The 18008-nt window shown below is 35.8% G+C and overlaps 1 protein-coding gene across 6 annotated transcripts in view; it reads right to left on the bottom strand.

The window, feature by feature from the left end:
• Nucleotides 1-391: 391 nt before the first annotated feature.
• Nucleotides 392-18008, bottom strand: part of NETO1 (neuropilin and tolloid like 1) — a 130367-nt gene continuing 112750 nt past the window's right edge. The window contains exons 11-12 of one of the 6 annotated variants that reach the window (XR_007411637.1): nt 4853-5325; nt 392-4440 (exon numbers count right to left, since the gene is read on the bottom strand). The gene's annotated coding sequence lies outside the window, so the exon portion shown is untranslated. Of the gene's footprint in view, nt 4441-4852; nt 5326-7065; nt 9818-9866; nt 10014-14486; nt 18005-18008 lie in introns of those variants that run through there. The other 5 variants (XM_049111840.1, XM_049111827.1, XM_049111832.1 and 2 more) reach the window with 5 other exon arrangements.

Below are 18008 nucleotides of genomic sequence, written 5' to 3'. Positions count from 1 at the left end.
TTGAATTGTGCCACTGCCAAAGAAAGTTTGTCATTGTGAGGTCACAGGAAGGCAATGTATATTAAAAAAGAGAGAGAGAGAGAGACCAATTTCAGGCATGTAGAAACATATCCTTTTAATATTCTTTGGGAACTACTGCTTTCACAATACTCAATTTATACTATATTATGCAACATAAATAAAATATATTTCTTTGTAGCTCAAATCTATGGTACTATAATTATTTACTTTTATTTCTCATGAGAACATGAATGATCATACCTACATTTCTAACTCTCAGGAGAAGTGTCTAGTACAGATCCTATAAATAAATGTCTATTTAATGTATGAACAGATGACTGAAAGACAAAGTGGTCAAATAAATATTTTCTGAAACACAAAAATGAGACAGTTTTACAGGGGCATAATTAAATCACTTTATTGCTGAACTTTGTTATACATATATGAAATGTACATATATAATTATACATGTATATTCTAATGCTTTATATATTTGCCATAAATATTTTGTTATTGTTGCTGGTCGAAAGTCACACTAATAAGCACTCTTGATTTTTACCAAAAGCCTGATAAGCAGTATAGGAAAATTGTCATGATGCTAGGCAAAATCCATATGTACAGCATTACTTGCATTTGTTAATTAAAGTTTTGTATTTTGATTTAAGTTAAGATTCATTTCAGAAGCAATCTGTCAGATTATTCAAGTTGGAAGACAGTACAAACAGTCACTTTATTCTGAGATGCTTTAAAAGAATGTGGGTGGGAGAGAAGAGAGATTCTTCTTCAAGAACAAAATTGAAAAGTTGAGTTTCCTGTTGCCAGTAACTATATTCTTACATAAGTTTCTCTATGTCTTTGCTATGAAGAAGGGTACAGGAAAGGACGGAAAGGATGACAGTTACCTAGAAGATCTCTAGAGTTAAAAAGGAAAAATAAGACCACTCCTTTATTTATACCAAATACTGTAGGTTGGGAGAATATAGTAGATACAGAAGCCAGTCGAACCCTAACCCTTGGAGGTGGGAAACAAATACCCAGCTTTCAGTATCAAAACCAGTTGCTGATGAGTAACTTAGGCGTGTTCTTGTTAAAAATGCCAAAAGAAGGTGGATTTCAGGAGGCCAACAGGTACTGGGCAAAGCAGTGAAACTAAGTGTTGATCCTAGCATGAAGACATTTCAGACAAAGTAGAAGAGGGGGGGGCGCGGTGCTGCTCTAAATCTGGAGCTGTCTTTGGAGTTTTTTTACATGTTATTATGCAATTTGCATGACAACTTTACAAGGTAGATACCTTAGTTCAATTTTTTTACATATCCTGGCACTAAGATGCACAGAGGGCAGGTAACTATGAAACTTATAAAGGTCACAGATATATTCACTGGAAAGCTTGAATTCAGTGTGTTTGATGCCAAAGTACTTTTTTTTAATTTCCATAATTTTAATTAAACATTTTGAATAAGGAATTCTGGACCTTGAAAGTCATACTTAGAGTGGGGTGTTACTTTCTGAAACATACTTTACAGGAGAAATTTTATAGAGAAGTGAGGCGGATTGCATTACTGTTGCCAATGATTTGCTCCCCTTTTCTTTGTCAGACATTTTGCACTCTTCCCCACAGATCTGGGTCTGACCATTGTTACAGGTTTGGCCAGTGGAATGCAGCGAATATGAAATAAACCAAGACCAAGCAGAAATTTCAGAAATATCACTTGAATGTCTTCCAAAGATCTTGTTTTTTCCTCCCCAATGAGAATCACATGTCCTCAGTGTAAGCTTCTCCTCCAGACCAGCTCTGGAATGAGAAATATGGGGAGCAGAGCTGCAGAAGCCACTGCCTCTGACATTGTAAGGAGAGTGAGATATAAATGTTGGTTTGTATGGTTCACGGATCATATCTTACTACTGCCAAAATGACTATTATAGAAGAAAAATGTCTTGGTGCTGGAAGCTACAAGGTCCCTTGATGTGAAGAAAGAAAGCAAGAGAGAGGAAGGAAGGAAGGAAGGAAGGAAGGAAGGAAGGAAGGAAGGAAGGAAGGAAGGAAGGAAGGAGGAAGGAAGGGAGGGAGGGAGGAAGGAAGGAAAAAAGAAAAGAAAGTATTTAAAAATATTTTATCTAAGTCATTTATGTTTTCATTCACCAAATATACATTGATAACCTGCTATGTTCCTGGAATTATATTGAGTATTGTAGATAGGGAGGTAATTGAAACAAACAACACAGAGCTGCTGCTCTCCATGGAGTTTCCCATCTAGAGGGATGACTGTTTCCTTCACTAATTGTTGGCCCTTTGGTGTAATGCTTATCTCATTGGGGAGGTGGGTTGAAGAACACAAGTGAGCACCACCCAACAGGGATATAGGAACATAGGTACTGAGAACTGACTGCAGACCAGTGACAGATGGTGTTTCAGCTGAAATGAAGGTCAAACAACAAGGGACAGTGGATATTTAGAAGCTGTAAAATCCAGTAATCAAGACAGAAGTCTCACAAGAACACAAGAATACAAGAATGTATTTTTTTCTGACACAATTCTTTTATTAAGTTTATACATTAAAACTTGGCATGATGTTGTTGAACACATGTAAAGGCAAACACCGCCAAGTAAGTCTCCTCTTGGACATTTGTGCAACATCACCATTTATGATGATTCCAAGAGGTTCAACATTTCAAGTGAGAGAGGCAGAAGCCAGGTGTTTTTGTCGTCACCGTAAATGACATTCTGAATTGGGAATTGTCTCGATACATTCTCTGTGATGCTGTGGGGAAGGTTCATGACACATTCACCATACTATAGACCTAGCTCTTTTTCATGCTATTTTGGAAATATTATACTCAATAAATCATGTTTTGCATTCAAAAATCAGTATTCACTTGCGTCTAACAAAATGTTGTCTATAGTCTGGTTTAGTCATAGATAGACAGCATGGTGTATCACTGTTTTGATTGGATTATTAAGAGTCAAATAATATATCTGTGTACACAAACAATGCATTTAATATTAATTCTATTCAATAATAAATTGGCAGCAGTATTATGGATAAAGATTCTTTTATCTCTCAGAGACATAGACAGAATAAGTAACATCTGTAACTGAGAGAAGGCTGTTAATCTTTATTTAGTGGGTACTGATAAATGGGGCTGAATCTCATAACGAACATTTAATAGCAGGTTTTGTTTCCAAAAGGCTTCCTCTGCATTAATCTTTATGACAGCATCAGTGACAGTGCCATCATTTTGTTTTAGGTTTGTATATCCTGCACACATGAAGCTGCTCTTTTTCCCCACCAAATATAGTTTAATGTGCTGTCCCTTGGTATGTAGTAAGACCTTATATTTATGATCTATGATTTAAAAATCCAGGCTTTTAAAAACATTTGCTTACCTGAACATGTCATTTTCATATGCTTGTGCTACATTACCTATCACAAAAAATATATGTAATTTCTTATAAACTCAGTGGGCTCAAACTCTGTACAGACTCAACAAATGGTAGCCATATTGATAATAAAAAGTAAAGTACATTTTCTAGAGTACAGATTTTTAAAAATATAGTCAGTATATAATATACCAATATCATTATTAACACATTAAATCCTTAGTCTCATTTCTAGACATTGAGAAGAAAACTGTTCCTATTTTTGCTTGAATAATGTCAGAATCCTCTTGCCTATGGGTGTGCAATCCACTTGACATCAAAGCCAACACATGCCATTCCTGTTTCTTGTCCTCCTACTGGCATTACTCCACCAGTCAAAGCAGTTAGGGTAAATATTCACTGTATCATTTCCACAGGCTTATTTGCCCATGTTAATTCTCTGATGCCTTCTATCATACCCCCCACCCACCCCCACCCACAGTCAATTTGGTAGAATGAAGTGAATTTATTGCAATATACATAATTTTTAAAATTTCAAGTGTGTTCCACCCAGTGGCCAAGAATCACTGCACCTTTACTGGCAATGACACAACTTAGATTAGACCACAGGACAAATCTTCCACCTGTATCCATCAGGGTTCAGTCAGGAAAATAGAATTTCCATAGAAATTATAAGAATGAGGAATTTAGTGTGGGAGTTGGGGATCCCACCAATGTGAGAGGAGATGACTAGTGAAAGCCTGGAAGAGCAGCCACTGCACCGCAGGAACTGGAGAGAAGCCAAAGCTCATGGGGATTGTTGGAGCCTCTACATCTGGTCACCATGATGGAGAACTGGGAGCTCACAGATGTGGCTGAGAAACTGCTACATCTGCCCACTGCGGCCTCCTAAGAAGAATGACTTCCACTCCATCTTCCCCTCCAAATCCTTTATGAGTTCCTCTCATTGACAAACTCCAACTCAGAGCTAGAGAGGGAAGGGATACTTTCAAACCTAGTTTGCAATCCTAGTAGACAGTGTTGGTGGTGCTTCATTAACAACAGACAATCCAACATAATTCCTATAAAGAGAAACCAAATAAATAACTACTGATGCGGAGAAAAATAGTTTTCATAGAGATAAGGATGCATATATATTGGTTTTTTGTTTTGTTTTGTTTTGCTTTTACCCTCCAAATGGTTTTAAATTCTTTCTTTGGCATTGGTCATTGAACATCACTAAGCATCAATCCTCTCAAAAGAAAAAACACAGGGCTAGTTATACTCCCCCAAAAAAATCTGGTTCCAAAGGTTGAATTTGGAAAGTGCATATCAAGCATTAGCCCATATCTGGGGCTCAGTATATGAAGTCAGTACTTTGGTAGCAAATGAGTGTGTCAGTAGGAAGCTTACATGAGAACCTGGGAGCCCCTCCATTCATTGGCTGTTAACTGGATAAATTGGTTGACTTCTTTTAAGATTCAGTTTACTTACCTATAAAATGAAGAATGTAATAATATCTTCCTTCAGAATGACAGTCAGGATACAATTAAACAAAACCATGTGTATCCAAGAATCTTCTTTAGTTAACCTTATCTTACTCGTAGCAACTTGTCATGTTCATGATGAATGCTTATTCTAAGTCATGAGAAAGCTAAGTGTCTATTGTTGAAAACCAGACCCTCTTAACAGATGTGTGTGTTGCTTGCCTTTGCTGTGACTGAGCTCCAGCTTCTGGAGCAGGTATTCTAACCTGCCCAGCACCGTCAGGTAAAGAGTGCTCCATGGAAAGCAATGGCATAGAGTCCGGTTCTAAATAGGGTTTTGTTGTGATTGCATTGCTGTTTTATAATAAGCACAATTTCCAAAATGTTTTCTTGGATAGTTCTTAGATATATCCTTTCAGAACTTGACAAGAAGATTGAGCTGTCTATTTACAAAGAATTGCACCAAAAGTGTAATGGTATCTGAAAAAAATACAAGCATATCAATTCCATTATACTTGGTAAACCTTGAGAATACAAATCTCTAATCTTTTCTTCCCAAGTCCACCAGGAATAGTTGAAAGATTCCCTTGATTAAATAGTAAGAATAACAGAAAAAAAATGAAATGGTATACTCCAAATAATCCACAGCTGTTTCAAGCCTTGCTGTGCCTTGTATACCTTCTTTTTAAAAAATCTTGCTTCTTACATATTTTTCTGCTCTTCACATTTATTCATGTTCTATACTCCCTTCACAAACTCACCCAAATTTGAATCATAATTCTATACGGATAATTTCTCTAGTGTAAATCACTTTAATATACACCTCTCCACTTGTTCATATGGATTGTCTCAGAGTGTTGGCATTCAATTTGACCCATGATAATTTCTTTTATTATGGAAAATTTTTCATTCAATCAAAAAGTATTTATTGTGCATCTAGGATATTTCAGGAAGGTGCTATATTCTGGGGATACAAAAACGAAAAGGATTTTCCTTCCTCAACAAGCTAGTACACTAGTAGGAAAGAAAGATATCAAAATATACAACTTAGTTATTGTATAACAAAATTAATTAGGTAAACCCCTGCTTCCAGGAGGACAGAGTTAGATCATACAGTATTTATCTTATCTCTACATCAAGCCATTGAATAATGAATGACATATGAAAAGAAAATTACTTTGAAGGCAATTCGACAAAGAGGTAATAATTCCAGGAATTTTACAAGGTACAAATGAAGGATAGGATTTGTCAGTGATAAGCACTTGTGCGAGATTCGACTGGAGGAGATAAGAGGGAGGCCATTATTCTCCAAAGGCACTTGCAGCCAGATGCATGTTTGATACTCACATATGTGCAGGCGTGTTCTTCACAACTACCCTCCCCACTTGCCTTCTGTAGCCTCACATAGTTTTGTGGCATTTTTCAGAGAATCTTAAGAATTGTAGAATCTTCCAGGCATCATCAAGCTAAGAGCTTTAATGTAGCTTCTCTGACCTTTACTCTTCAGGTTTCCCAAAGGTTATTTAAGCCCTTAATCCCTACATATGTTTTAATCCCTTGAATACATACAGTGGCTTTGGTTTTCCTGACTGCACTGACAGACATGCCACACTTGATTCATCTCTCAGCTGCACCATTGCATTTCCTTCCCCTTACTCCTTTCCAGACTATTTTCAACACAGCAGACAGAGCAGAGCTGGAAAAGCAGAGCCATGTTGTGCCACTGCTCTGCCAAAGCCCTCCAGTGGCTTCCCATTTTAAAACAAATACAGAACAAAATCCGTATTTTCCAGCATTACTTGATGACCTTTACCTGATCTTACTCCAAGGCTACTCCCTTCATCGCTTCCTGCCATCTCTCTCCTGCTCTGTCCCCACTCATGTCTTCTCAACCACACCCAGCACACTCCTGCCAGAAAACTCTTCCCTCAGATATTGACAAGTCTCACTACTTTACTCCATTAAGATTGTGGTCAGACATCACATTCTCAGAGACGCTGCCCAGGTCTTTTCCATACGAAATGCCAATTTGGTATCTCAACACTCTTGTTCCCTAACAGCCTTATTAATTTCATTTTTGTCAAGGCACATTCACAACATGCCATATCATTTTTATTGTTTTCACATTTTTGTTATTTTATGTTTCCTTCACCTAGATTATGTGACACAAAAGGAGTATTTTTTCCGTTTTGTGACTAAAACAGCTCTGTGCACCTAGTATGGATTCAATAAATATTTATTGAACAAGCTGCTGTTGCTTGTGATGTGTTTATTGAATAAGTTAACAGTGCTCATGATAACCACTTACACAAGCCAAAGGTAGCATACAGCTTTGGCACTGAAATTCTTGGAATTCTCAAAGAATTTAACTGTAGGAAACTCCTTGAGGAAGCAAAAAGTAGATTTCAAATCAGACTTACAAGAATCACATATTTCATACAGAATCAAAATTCACCAGTAATTCAAAGAATTCAGGTAATTATGAGCTAAATGGAATGCATATGGAAACATGACTGTACAAACCGAACTCACTAGGACCCTTGACAGCATAGCATGGTAGGCGAACCCCAACACAGTTTACATACAGGGACTCTCTCTCTAAGTGGTGTCTGCAGAGCATCACTTACACAAAGATACTTTAGTTATGAAACATTGTCATTTATTACTGATAGAGTCACATGCTGACTCTTGACAGTTTTTGGCAGATCTTGAACCATACATAAATCCATAAATTCTAAATGCATGTACTGTAAGCAACCAAAGGAGACCACGCCAAAATCATTTCATAGATAAAGATTCTCCATTATTTTTCTCAGGATCCCTACGGGAATGCCTAAAGCATGCCTTCAAGGAGAAATGACTATATTATTTATAACCCCTGAGCCTTGTCTTTTCTGTCTCTGTACTTGCGAGGTTAGGAAGAGTGGATTTAAAACAGTGACTAAGGGCAGCCCCAGTGGCACAGCGGTTTAGCGCCGCCTGCAGCCAGGGGTGTGATCCTGGAGACCCAGGATCCAGTCTCATATCAGGCTCCCTGCATGGAGCCTGCTTCTCCCTCTGTGTCTCTGCCTCTCTCTCTCTCTCTTTGAATAAATAAATAAATAAATCTTAAAAAATAGTAAAATAAAACAGTGACTAATTCATTAAAATTAATAGATGGGAAATCAATAAGAAACAATTTGATTCATGGTTAAGACTATAGATTCCGTGGGCACCTGGGTGGCTCAGTCGGTTAAGCATCCACCTTCAGCTCAGGTCATGATCCCAGGGTCCTGGGATCAAGTCTCATGTCAGTCTCCCTACTCAGCAGGGGGTCTGCTTCACCTTCTGGCTCTGCTCCCTGCCCCCTGCTTGTATTTTTTTCTCTCTCTCTCAAATAAGTAAAATCTTAAAAAAAAAAAAAAAAAAAAAAAAGACTATAGATTCTATATCCAGACTTCCAAAGTTTAAATCCCGACCTTATTAGTTACAGAATCTTAGGAATGATATTTAACTTCTTTGGACCTTATTTTTCTCATCTGTAAAACAAAGCTAATAATAACAATCTTGTAAGGCTGTTGTGAGGATTACCTGTGTAAATACCTGTAAAATACTTCAAACTGTAATACTTTAAACTTTTTAAACCTGTTTTGCTGGTTCTCATTCCATTGAGATAAACCTGTTCTTTCTGTGCCTTCAGAAATGGCTACATTTGCTAGATTTATGAGGGAAAACATGTGAGTGTTCTGGGCAAAGTCTGGGTTGAAGTAGTGTCAAGAATACTTTTTGTATGAAATGAGTTTATCATAACTAGCTATGGTTTCATCTGATTAAGCCAGAAAAATGGATCTTTTCCCCCTGTATAATCACAAACTGCAGAAAATCACAATTTAAATAGACCACAGACTGAGTCAAAATTAGTTCACCTATGAGCCACATTTCGTTGTCTCCTTGTTCCCTTGACATAAAAGTTTGATGGTGGTTGACTTAGATGAAAATTCTTACCACGAGGTGATTAGATTTGAAGCCTTTCCTTGTGAAAAATCGAACTTATAACATTTAACATTTAAAGCTCTGTGGCTGGTTAGTTAGAATTTAAGTTATTAGCCCCTTCAAAATGCTCTGAAATTTCTCACAGACCAGAGCAGGACCTCTAGGCTCTCCTGAAGGCATCTATAGGCCAAAACTGCCCAACCATTTTGACAAAAACTTTATTCCTGAAGAATAAAGTAAAATTTAAAGATCCACAAAAATTGATTATGGTGCACATAAATGAATTAAGAATTTGCCTGGAGCTGGCTAGGTCAGAAATATGAATTAGAAAGAGGATCCATGATGATTTTCATTTCAATGTCATGTCACTACAAATATAAACCTCTTCCCCCTTATAAGTCCCAACAAGATTTGAGAAATGCCCAACCCATGAAAGGGAACACTTGTTCATTATAAATATATGCATTATAGTCACGTAAATTTTAACAGTTCATTCTCTAGAACTAATATTTCAGAAATAATTTTGTCAGTGTATGAAATTTAACTAGGCAAAGTGTCACAAGGTAAGCAAAAGAATCTCAGGTAAGAATTTTAAAACGCTCTTAGCAAGGACAAGAATGTCAGTTAAAATCCATCATAATCCTCTAGCCAGAAAAACAGAAAACATATCAGATACATTGAGAGGGACTGTGATACAGGGAATCTATTGTGTAGGGTTGAAAGGCCACGAAAACAAAGAAGGAATAAGGAGGTAACACAAGGATCCTAAGTGATGTGAAGGCTGACCAGGCCTCAGACTCAAAAACCAATAGGAGACTGAGGTTTTCAGAATCTAGAATCTAGAAGGTATCCTGAGGAGGCAGGGCTCAGCAGTGCGGTCTGAAGAGGGCATGCTTTTGCTGGTGCAGATACCTCTGAGGGATGCTAGGGGGCGTGGTCTCCAAGTGCCTCAAGGAGATGGAGGCTGCTGTTGAATCCAAGCAATGATGCTTGGATGACACTGATGGAAACAGGAAGCAAAAAGCAAGTAAGTCCCTGAGGTCTTCAGCCGACTCCATCCTTCTCTACTGCCCTCTTAGGAGATCTGGCGGGGACCCTCTGGCAAAGGAAAGGACCAAAGTGCAAAGTCCCAGGCCTGGTGATTCAGAGCCATCAATTGGAAGGTGAGATAGTTTATCTCAGCCACAGGCCCCGTCCTGAAATAAATAGTACTTATTTACAAGAGACTAAAGGATAAGCATCTGGTCAGAAAAGACTTACATACTTTATAAAAATGATAGATAAGTGTTGGTTATAGAAAGGGAGTAGAGAGCATTTTCTCCCAACTGCATTAACAATTTATAAAATACTTTATTAGCAATTAATGACTTAATCATTTTTAACATATAAAGACTGTCTTTTCAGAAAGTTGGACAAGTTTATTGTAAGAAAACGTGTTCATGGGTTACATCTGAACAATGCTGATCTACTTGGAAAAGCTGCGTTTTAAAGAGTGATATTTTTTAAAAGACACTTCCATTCACAGAGTTGGCATATGTGAGAAATTAAAAAATATGAATGGCCCATGGTTCCCAAGTATACTGAATCGATATGTACTTCAAGCAATCCTATTTAAATGTTATTCTAAGTTTTTGTACCTTAAGACTTACCTTTGTTGTTGTTGTTTGTATTTTGTCTCTGCTTGTTTGGAAAACACAACCTGCTAATTAATAATTTTTTAAAAAGCTGGCATGCCAGCAATACCAGTTATAAAATAGCATTGCTTCAGGCATACTTGAGAATATGACTTAGTTCTATAACTTCTAGAAGGAAGGGCTACATAAATAGAGGCCAGGGTGACAAGTTGGGACAGTGCTTCTGTGACAAAGAAATTTAATTATTTCTTAAATGAAATTGTTCTACTCATTTGCTCATTTAACCGACACACACTGTGCACTTAACAATTATTTTTGAAAGATACCCAGATTGGTCTTATATTTTCTTATATTCTATGGTCTTATATTCTAAAAATCAGAAATTTTCAATTTCATATTATTAATACTAGATCTGTATTGGCTTCTCTTCCAGCATCCTCCTCACTGAGGTCAGATGGTTATAGGCAGTGTCTGACTCTTGTCACCTAACTAATCACTCCATTCCTGCCATTTGGTCCCATCCTTCATAATCCCTCACTCACTGATATCAGTTGATTAGCACCTCTGAAAGGTGAGATCTTTTCCTGAGTTTTCTAAACCTTTGCTAATCACAAATATGGAGCACTCCTGTTTAGTTAGCAGTGACTGATTCACAGATTTATGAAAGTGCTTTAGACTAGAGACATTTTTCCAATTTAGAGTACAAATTACGGTAAAACACAGTGGAAAATCTTCAGCCCCCAGGTTGGTTATCACTGATTTCGTGTCATTGTTGGATACCATTATCTCCAAATCTTTCAGCAACTTTTTCATTAGTGATAGGCTCTCCCTTTCACAGATAAAGCCTTCAAAGCTCAGAGGATTCAAACAGCTTTTTTATTTTTTTAAGAGCACATAAGTAGTATGAAGTGAACCTGAAGTTTGAATTTGAATTCTTCCTGTTGAGCGCACCTGGGTGGTGCCAGGTGCAGATGTTTAAGCATCTGCCTTCGGCTCAGGTCATGACCCCAGGGTCCTGGGATTGAGTGCCACATCGGACTCCCTGCAGAGCCTGCTTCTCCCTCTCCCTCTGCAGCAACCCCTGCTTGTGCTCTCTCTGTCAGATAGATAAATAAAATCTTTCAAAAATAAAAAAATGAATTTTTCCTGTCGAAAAAGGATGCATTATTTTTTAGTACATTATACCACATTTTATAAGTGTGGCTCAGAAACTGTAATTGTCTATGTAACTGTCTATATGCTTGCTTATCCACTATTTATATCATGCAAATTTATATTGAACAATTGTCTAGGATTGAAAACAGGATTTTCTTTCAAGCGTTGGTATTTCTGTGTATATTGATGACTAGGGCTTTTGGAGTCACCTAGGGCCTCTAGAGTTCAGTAAGATAATGCACTAAAATAAGCATCAGAGAAAACGTCATTTTAGTGAATAACAATCAGTGAGTTCTGAAAGTGAGTCATTTCACTGTGAATACAAGAAGACTGGAAATCATTCTTCATTACTGCTCCTTTATAGATGATGTGCTTGTTTCATGCCGATTATAAATGAAGTTTACACATGACTTAAACACTACGTATTCATAAGGATATAAAAATATCTTCCAATACAGTCATTTTATCCTTCAATGATACAGGGTGAAGAGAAGTTGCTATAATATATATTTTTACAGATGAGGAAACACAGAACTATGGAGTTACTATGAATACAAACTGACTTCTTTCAGCAAAACATGCTGTGTTGACTACCAGAGAGTCATATGCACATAGGTAAGTGAGGATCGCTGGCTGATTTGGGCATTAATCAGACTAGGTTTGGTGCCAGATTTATCACTCCCTATTGTGCAGTCTTAGAAAAGTTAATAGAAAACTCTCTTTAATATCTTTGTAAATAAATGGAATAACAACCACAACTGTAACAATGAGTATTGTTATTACTAGTGTTTGAACTTGGTAAGATGATCAATGGAATACTTGACTGTAAAACACACCAAATGGTGTGCAGCACATAGGGCTCAATGGGTTGGTTAGTCAAACATAATCTTAAGAGTTAAAAAAAATACAGCAGAAGATAAACAGAAAAGCAAGACAGATGTTTCTGGATATAACAGTTATTTTTTCTTAGTGTTTTGTTTTGTATTGTTTTAATTTCCTTTACTCATTCCTATCTCAATGGAGAAAACATACTGCCATCAGAAGATTCGACTTAAAGTATAATTCATAAAGCATATCACATTAAGAAACATTAAAATACTGTCCTTATAATAAAATATGAATGCCTTGAGATGAAACTACATGCACTCAGAAATCATGATGCAAATGCCAACCTACTCTTCCAACTATATTTACTATTTCTCCTTTTGTCTAACTCCTACTCTTCAGCTAAGTCAAAAAAATACATGGCCTCCCAACTACTCCCTGCTCCAATTTCTCTAGGTGAAAATCTCTCCTTGCTCCAGTATTTGATGATCTCCAACCTTCAAGACCTGCTCAAAAGGACAACTATTCATTAAGCCTTTCTTGATTCCTGAGAAGATATATGTATCCTATATTTATGCTACTGACTTCTTTATTATAAAACATCATCTGGAGGTACTTGTGTAGTGCAGTCAGCTAAGAAGCTGACTTTTGGTTTCAGCTCAGGTCATGACCTTGGGGTTGTGGAAATGAACCCCTCACTGGGCTCTACGCTCAGCTCAGAGTCTGCTTGAGATTCTCTCTCTCTTTCCTTCTGCCTCTCACCCTGCTCATACACATGCTCTCTCTCAGGTAAATAAATAAAATCTTTTAAAAAATCATTTGCATTGTATTCTCTTGACAACTGAATATATTTTATCTTCCATACAAGATTATGAAGGCGAGAACCATTTAGCTTTTTAACATGAAAAACTTGGCAAATAACTTTGGTCTTCATTTTTTGGATCTAGCTCCTCTAAACACCTTTCATCCTCTGAAGCTCCATAATCCTATTCCCCAAGATTGCTGCCTTTTTTTTTTAACCATCCCCAAAGCATTTAGGAAGAATCCCAGTATATAGATTGTACAGGATCAAAATGACTGGCTATGTTGATATTAAACTTAACTGGTGAGAAAGTGATGAGAAAGTACAAATTTCATAATGTTACGTAATAGAAATGTCTTCTTTTAAGCAATGTATACATTGTGTTTTCTGTTCACTGTTACATTTTGCATCTACATCTGGACCATTAGGAGAGTAAAAAGATAACTTTTCAAAGAATCGATCAATGTAAAATGGCATGCCTCAGACTTTGGAGAGATGGTAGAAAGTTGAGGACAAACAAGAATATTCTGACTGCACATTTCTAGGAATATAAAGCAGTGTTTTCACTACATAATCGTGCTAGTGCAGAAATAAACAATTTTCTGGAAACCAACCCTATACCCTTGTAATGACATAAGTCTGAAGTAGGTAGAGTTTATTATTCTTACTCTGAGGAGTTAAAGTCATATTAAGAGGGCATTTACTTCTTTAATAATGCAGAAAGAAGTACAGAACCAGAGGCCTTACCTACACAAAAAAATGATGATGTATTAAGAGTGCCTGACATTGGTCACTCATGTTTGGTATTTCTATGACACCACTGGATTTATTTGAGTGACATTAGTCAGTTAAAGAAATTTGTAGTACAGTTTAAGCAACTCATTAACAAATTAACTAATCAAGATAAATCTGTTAACAAAGGGCCTCAGATTTGTGGAACAAAATTATTTATAAAACCATATTTCTGGCTATTTTTCTGATATATTTTACTTTACTACTTTTTTCCAAACTTTAAGAGAGGAATGGGAAATTTTAATGAAATATGATAAGAGATTTATCATAAATTCAAGGCTTCATTCTTCTATTCTTCATATGTAACAATTTGTTGGCTGGCCCCCCATGCCATGAGTGTAACAGATAGACACAAGCAAAGGGAAGAAAGAACGCAGAAGTAGACATGATATTGAAACTGACTCGCTTCAGTGAAGTTAGAAAAACCTGAAACTTGCTTTTCAAATCATATACATTTAGGATTCAGAGAATTTTAGAGATTTTATTTATTTAACCTCCCTCTAGAGTTGGAATCTGACAGGACTCATTTTCATCATTGAAATATACAAACTTCATAATAAGATAAAATGCTATTATTTTACCACCAAAACATCAATAAATTATTTGCCATTACTTTAATTAAGGTAACAGGAACCAGTATCATATTTTGTCATTTATTATGATATTCTGAGGTCAAGGAAAATCCATTCATGGGATTTTTTTTTAAAAGCTATCAAATTTGAGGAAAACTCAAATTCCTAAGGGAGGAAAAACATAGAAAAAGTTGATGCAACAGCTTATGTGAATATTCATTCAGTTTTTGTCAAAGTCCTAACTTTATTAAACACCAGGAATAACAGTTTATGGAGTCAGACCCACTGAAATATTTTTAGTGGAAAAAAAATGATGCAAAACAGAAAAGTCAACATTTCCAGTGTGGATTGTTCTCCTTCAAAAGTCCAAAGACATTTATCTACAGTTACGTTTATAGCCACATTTTAATTATCTGACCAAATGAAAGTGATTTATGGAAAACCAACATCACAGTATGTCTACTTTGCAATATGATGCATAGCAATTGCATGTATATAAAATCAGGTACAAAAAATTTTGTTTCCAAATCAGCACACCAACCTTGAATTAGGCAACTGAAATGCACTTGGACAAAAGTAAGAGGCTGAATGCAGGTTTTCACAGGTGTTGCATAGACTCATGATATGTCTCCCAGTTTTTGAAAGTGAATTCAAAAATAAAGAAATAAAAGGAAAACAGCTATTTTCAAATTAACTAACATAGTGTGTAATTATGTTTTTGGAGAACATTTTGTGGAATCAATAAAGCACTTGTGTAAGTCATATTTGAATTCACTTTATCAAAAAATATAATTATTTATTAAAATAAGTTGATTTGAAACATCTTGAACATCTTGAAACATCTCATTCCTTACCTACGATGTGTCTTCCCATTTGAATGTAAATGAAAAGTTGATATTCAGGTGATAGGGTCTGATGTACCAGTAAATAGGAGTTTTTAATATATGGACACATTTCAGTACTGGCTTTTAAAGAGCTTCTTCCAGGGGCCTCCGAGGTATAGTGGAATCCCACACTTTCAAGGTCCTGCATCTAGAGATCTTGAGGGCTAATGTAAGCCATGAGGTCTCTGCCCTGACATCACACTACCTTTCTTTGTGATTCGTCAATGACTGATATTAAATATTTTTAGTATGACCACTGAGGAGACCTAGTCGTCATTTGAAATATTTGTGCTCTCCCCTGGAGCTGTTGTGTATTAAATATACATAAGAAATCCATTTTTATCATTTTGCTTAGTGTGTTTGGATTTTGTTGTTTCATTAGCGGATTTCTAGTGCAAATATCTTTTAAGCAGTGAACCAGCAGATCAGAAGCATCTGCATATTTAGAACTGCCTGTGCACAGCTATAGGGCAAGTGAATGGCAAGTGGTTCACCTCATTTATTTTCCTTTTTTTTCTGTTATAGATAAGTCTTGACATGAATATCATACTTTTTTGAGATTATTCACTCAAATTGTTAAGGGTCCTATGAAGATTTCTACATAGGGAAAGTAAAATATGGCTAATCACTTCAAAAATAATCTGTGGATGCATTACATTTGAATTAAAGGGCATAAAAATTGGCATGCAATTAAATAAATCAGTCAAGTCAAATACTAAAGGCTAAATTATGGCATGAGCAATGTGTATAAAATATGTAGCAAAACAATAGAAATAATCTTTCTTTATCATGTTCAATATATTTTTTTCTATTCATCAGTTTATCACATTCATGGAAGTGATTATTTATGAATATCGACTTTTTTTCAAGGTAGATTATTCAGAATTGCTATGATAGTTCTTTAATGTTTCTATCATAAAATTTTATTTTCTTTCCCATTTGTTTTTCTAGCATATATGAAGTTGAATTCCTAACAGAGATGTATGTAAGTAATTCATCTATGGATTCGTAAAGCCTGCTTGAGTCACAAAGTTTTAACTGTGATAGACCGGAGTACTTTATTATTTGAAGGACAGACTTCTGTAGAATTCAGCAGTTTTGGAGATGTTGGTAAGCAGATTTATAGTAATTCTGACTTTTAAAATTTATTTTCTAAGAATACACATTGAATATTTAAAAAGTATCCATTTATTAAATCAAACTTTCGAGAGTGTGTATATGATTCAATGGCAATCAAATGTAGTATATGATTTTACTTTATTTATATTAAACACATCATGATTAGTAAGCTTTCAGGTATTATATGTGCACCTGAGTATGAGAACAACCCAGAATGGTATAATTTGGGTCATAAAAGGGCCTGTGATTTTAAAGCATTTAAAAAGATTTTCCTATTCTAAAAGGAGAACATATTCCATAAAATTTGAGAGATCAAATTTAGAGAAGTAAGCCTCAATACTAAAAGACATCCTAGAGCCTAACAGGTAGAAAGAGTTGATATAAAGTGTGCACTTATGTAAGTCAGTTTTTATCACTCTAATAGAAGAAAACATTTTTCTTAACTCAAGTTAGGAAATATTATACATTTTTATATATCTTTATATAAAAAGTTACAAGTAGCAAGCATATGACACAAAGAAATGGAAGCGTAACAGCAGTTTTCGAGAATGCATGCTTTTTACAATGTGTCTAATAAAAAGGATATTTTTCCAACTCAAATATCGAGTATTGACATGCAGGGTATTTTCTCAAACTCTCAATTCAGTCATATTGCTAAGTGCTTAATCAAAAAACATTTCTATTGATGGGTATGAATGGTAAAATACCTGATTTCAAAAACTCTTTCTGAAACTTAGTATCTTCCTTTGATAGAAAACAAAAAAGGAAATTGGGAGGGGGGAACATTTGGGAAAGAACCCCCAAAAATGAGATGTTTCTTATTGCAATCTTGTTATTTTTACTCATGACTTTTGGCTGCATTTAATCATAATACAACAACAGATGTTTATAGTCCATAAAACTCTAGCTGGTGCTTCCATGGTCCATATTTTCACTTCTTAACTGTAGCATGTTCAAAATCCCTCAGGAACGCACTATTTTCAAGCAGTCTATCTAATGAAAACAACGTACATGTAACACAAAGTTCATCCAAAATCGTGTTGTTCACATATCACACAACGTACAATTATATAACAAGGACATGAAACAACATAGAAACAAAGTGAAACTAACAGTAAAAATAAAAGTTGGGATAGTCTTAATCAGGAACTAATTTCTTCTTCAAGTTTCCAGTAAATCTCAAAATGTATTTAAAAACTAAGGAGCACTTGGTGGCCAGCAACCAAATTACGAAATGAACATATCATTGTGCAGCGGGGATGTCTTGCCGAAGGAATAACAAATGTCTGGAATTCTTAAGTTTGGATAAAGGCAGTGGAATGAATTTAGAAATATGTCCACTTTTCACAATTCACTATAGAATTTTCGTTTCACAGTCCCCATGTTTGTATAAATAGTTCTTCTCTGA

The sequence above is a fragment of the Canis lupus genome, chromosome 1 (assembly GCF_003254725.2).
Source record: "Canis lupus dingo isolate Sandy chromosome 1, ASM325472v2, whole genome shotgun sequence".
Classification (NCBI taxonomy): Eukaryota; Metazoa; Chordata; class Mammalia; order Carnivora; family Canidae; genus Canis; species Canis lupus.
Note: the sequence above shows the minus strand (reverse complement) of the source record. Positions and strands in the feature narration are given on the sequence as shown.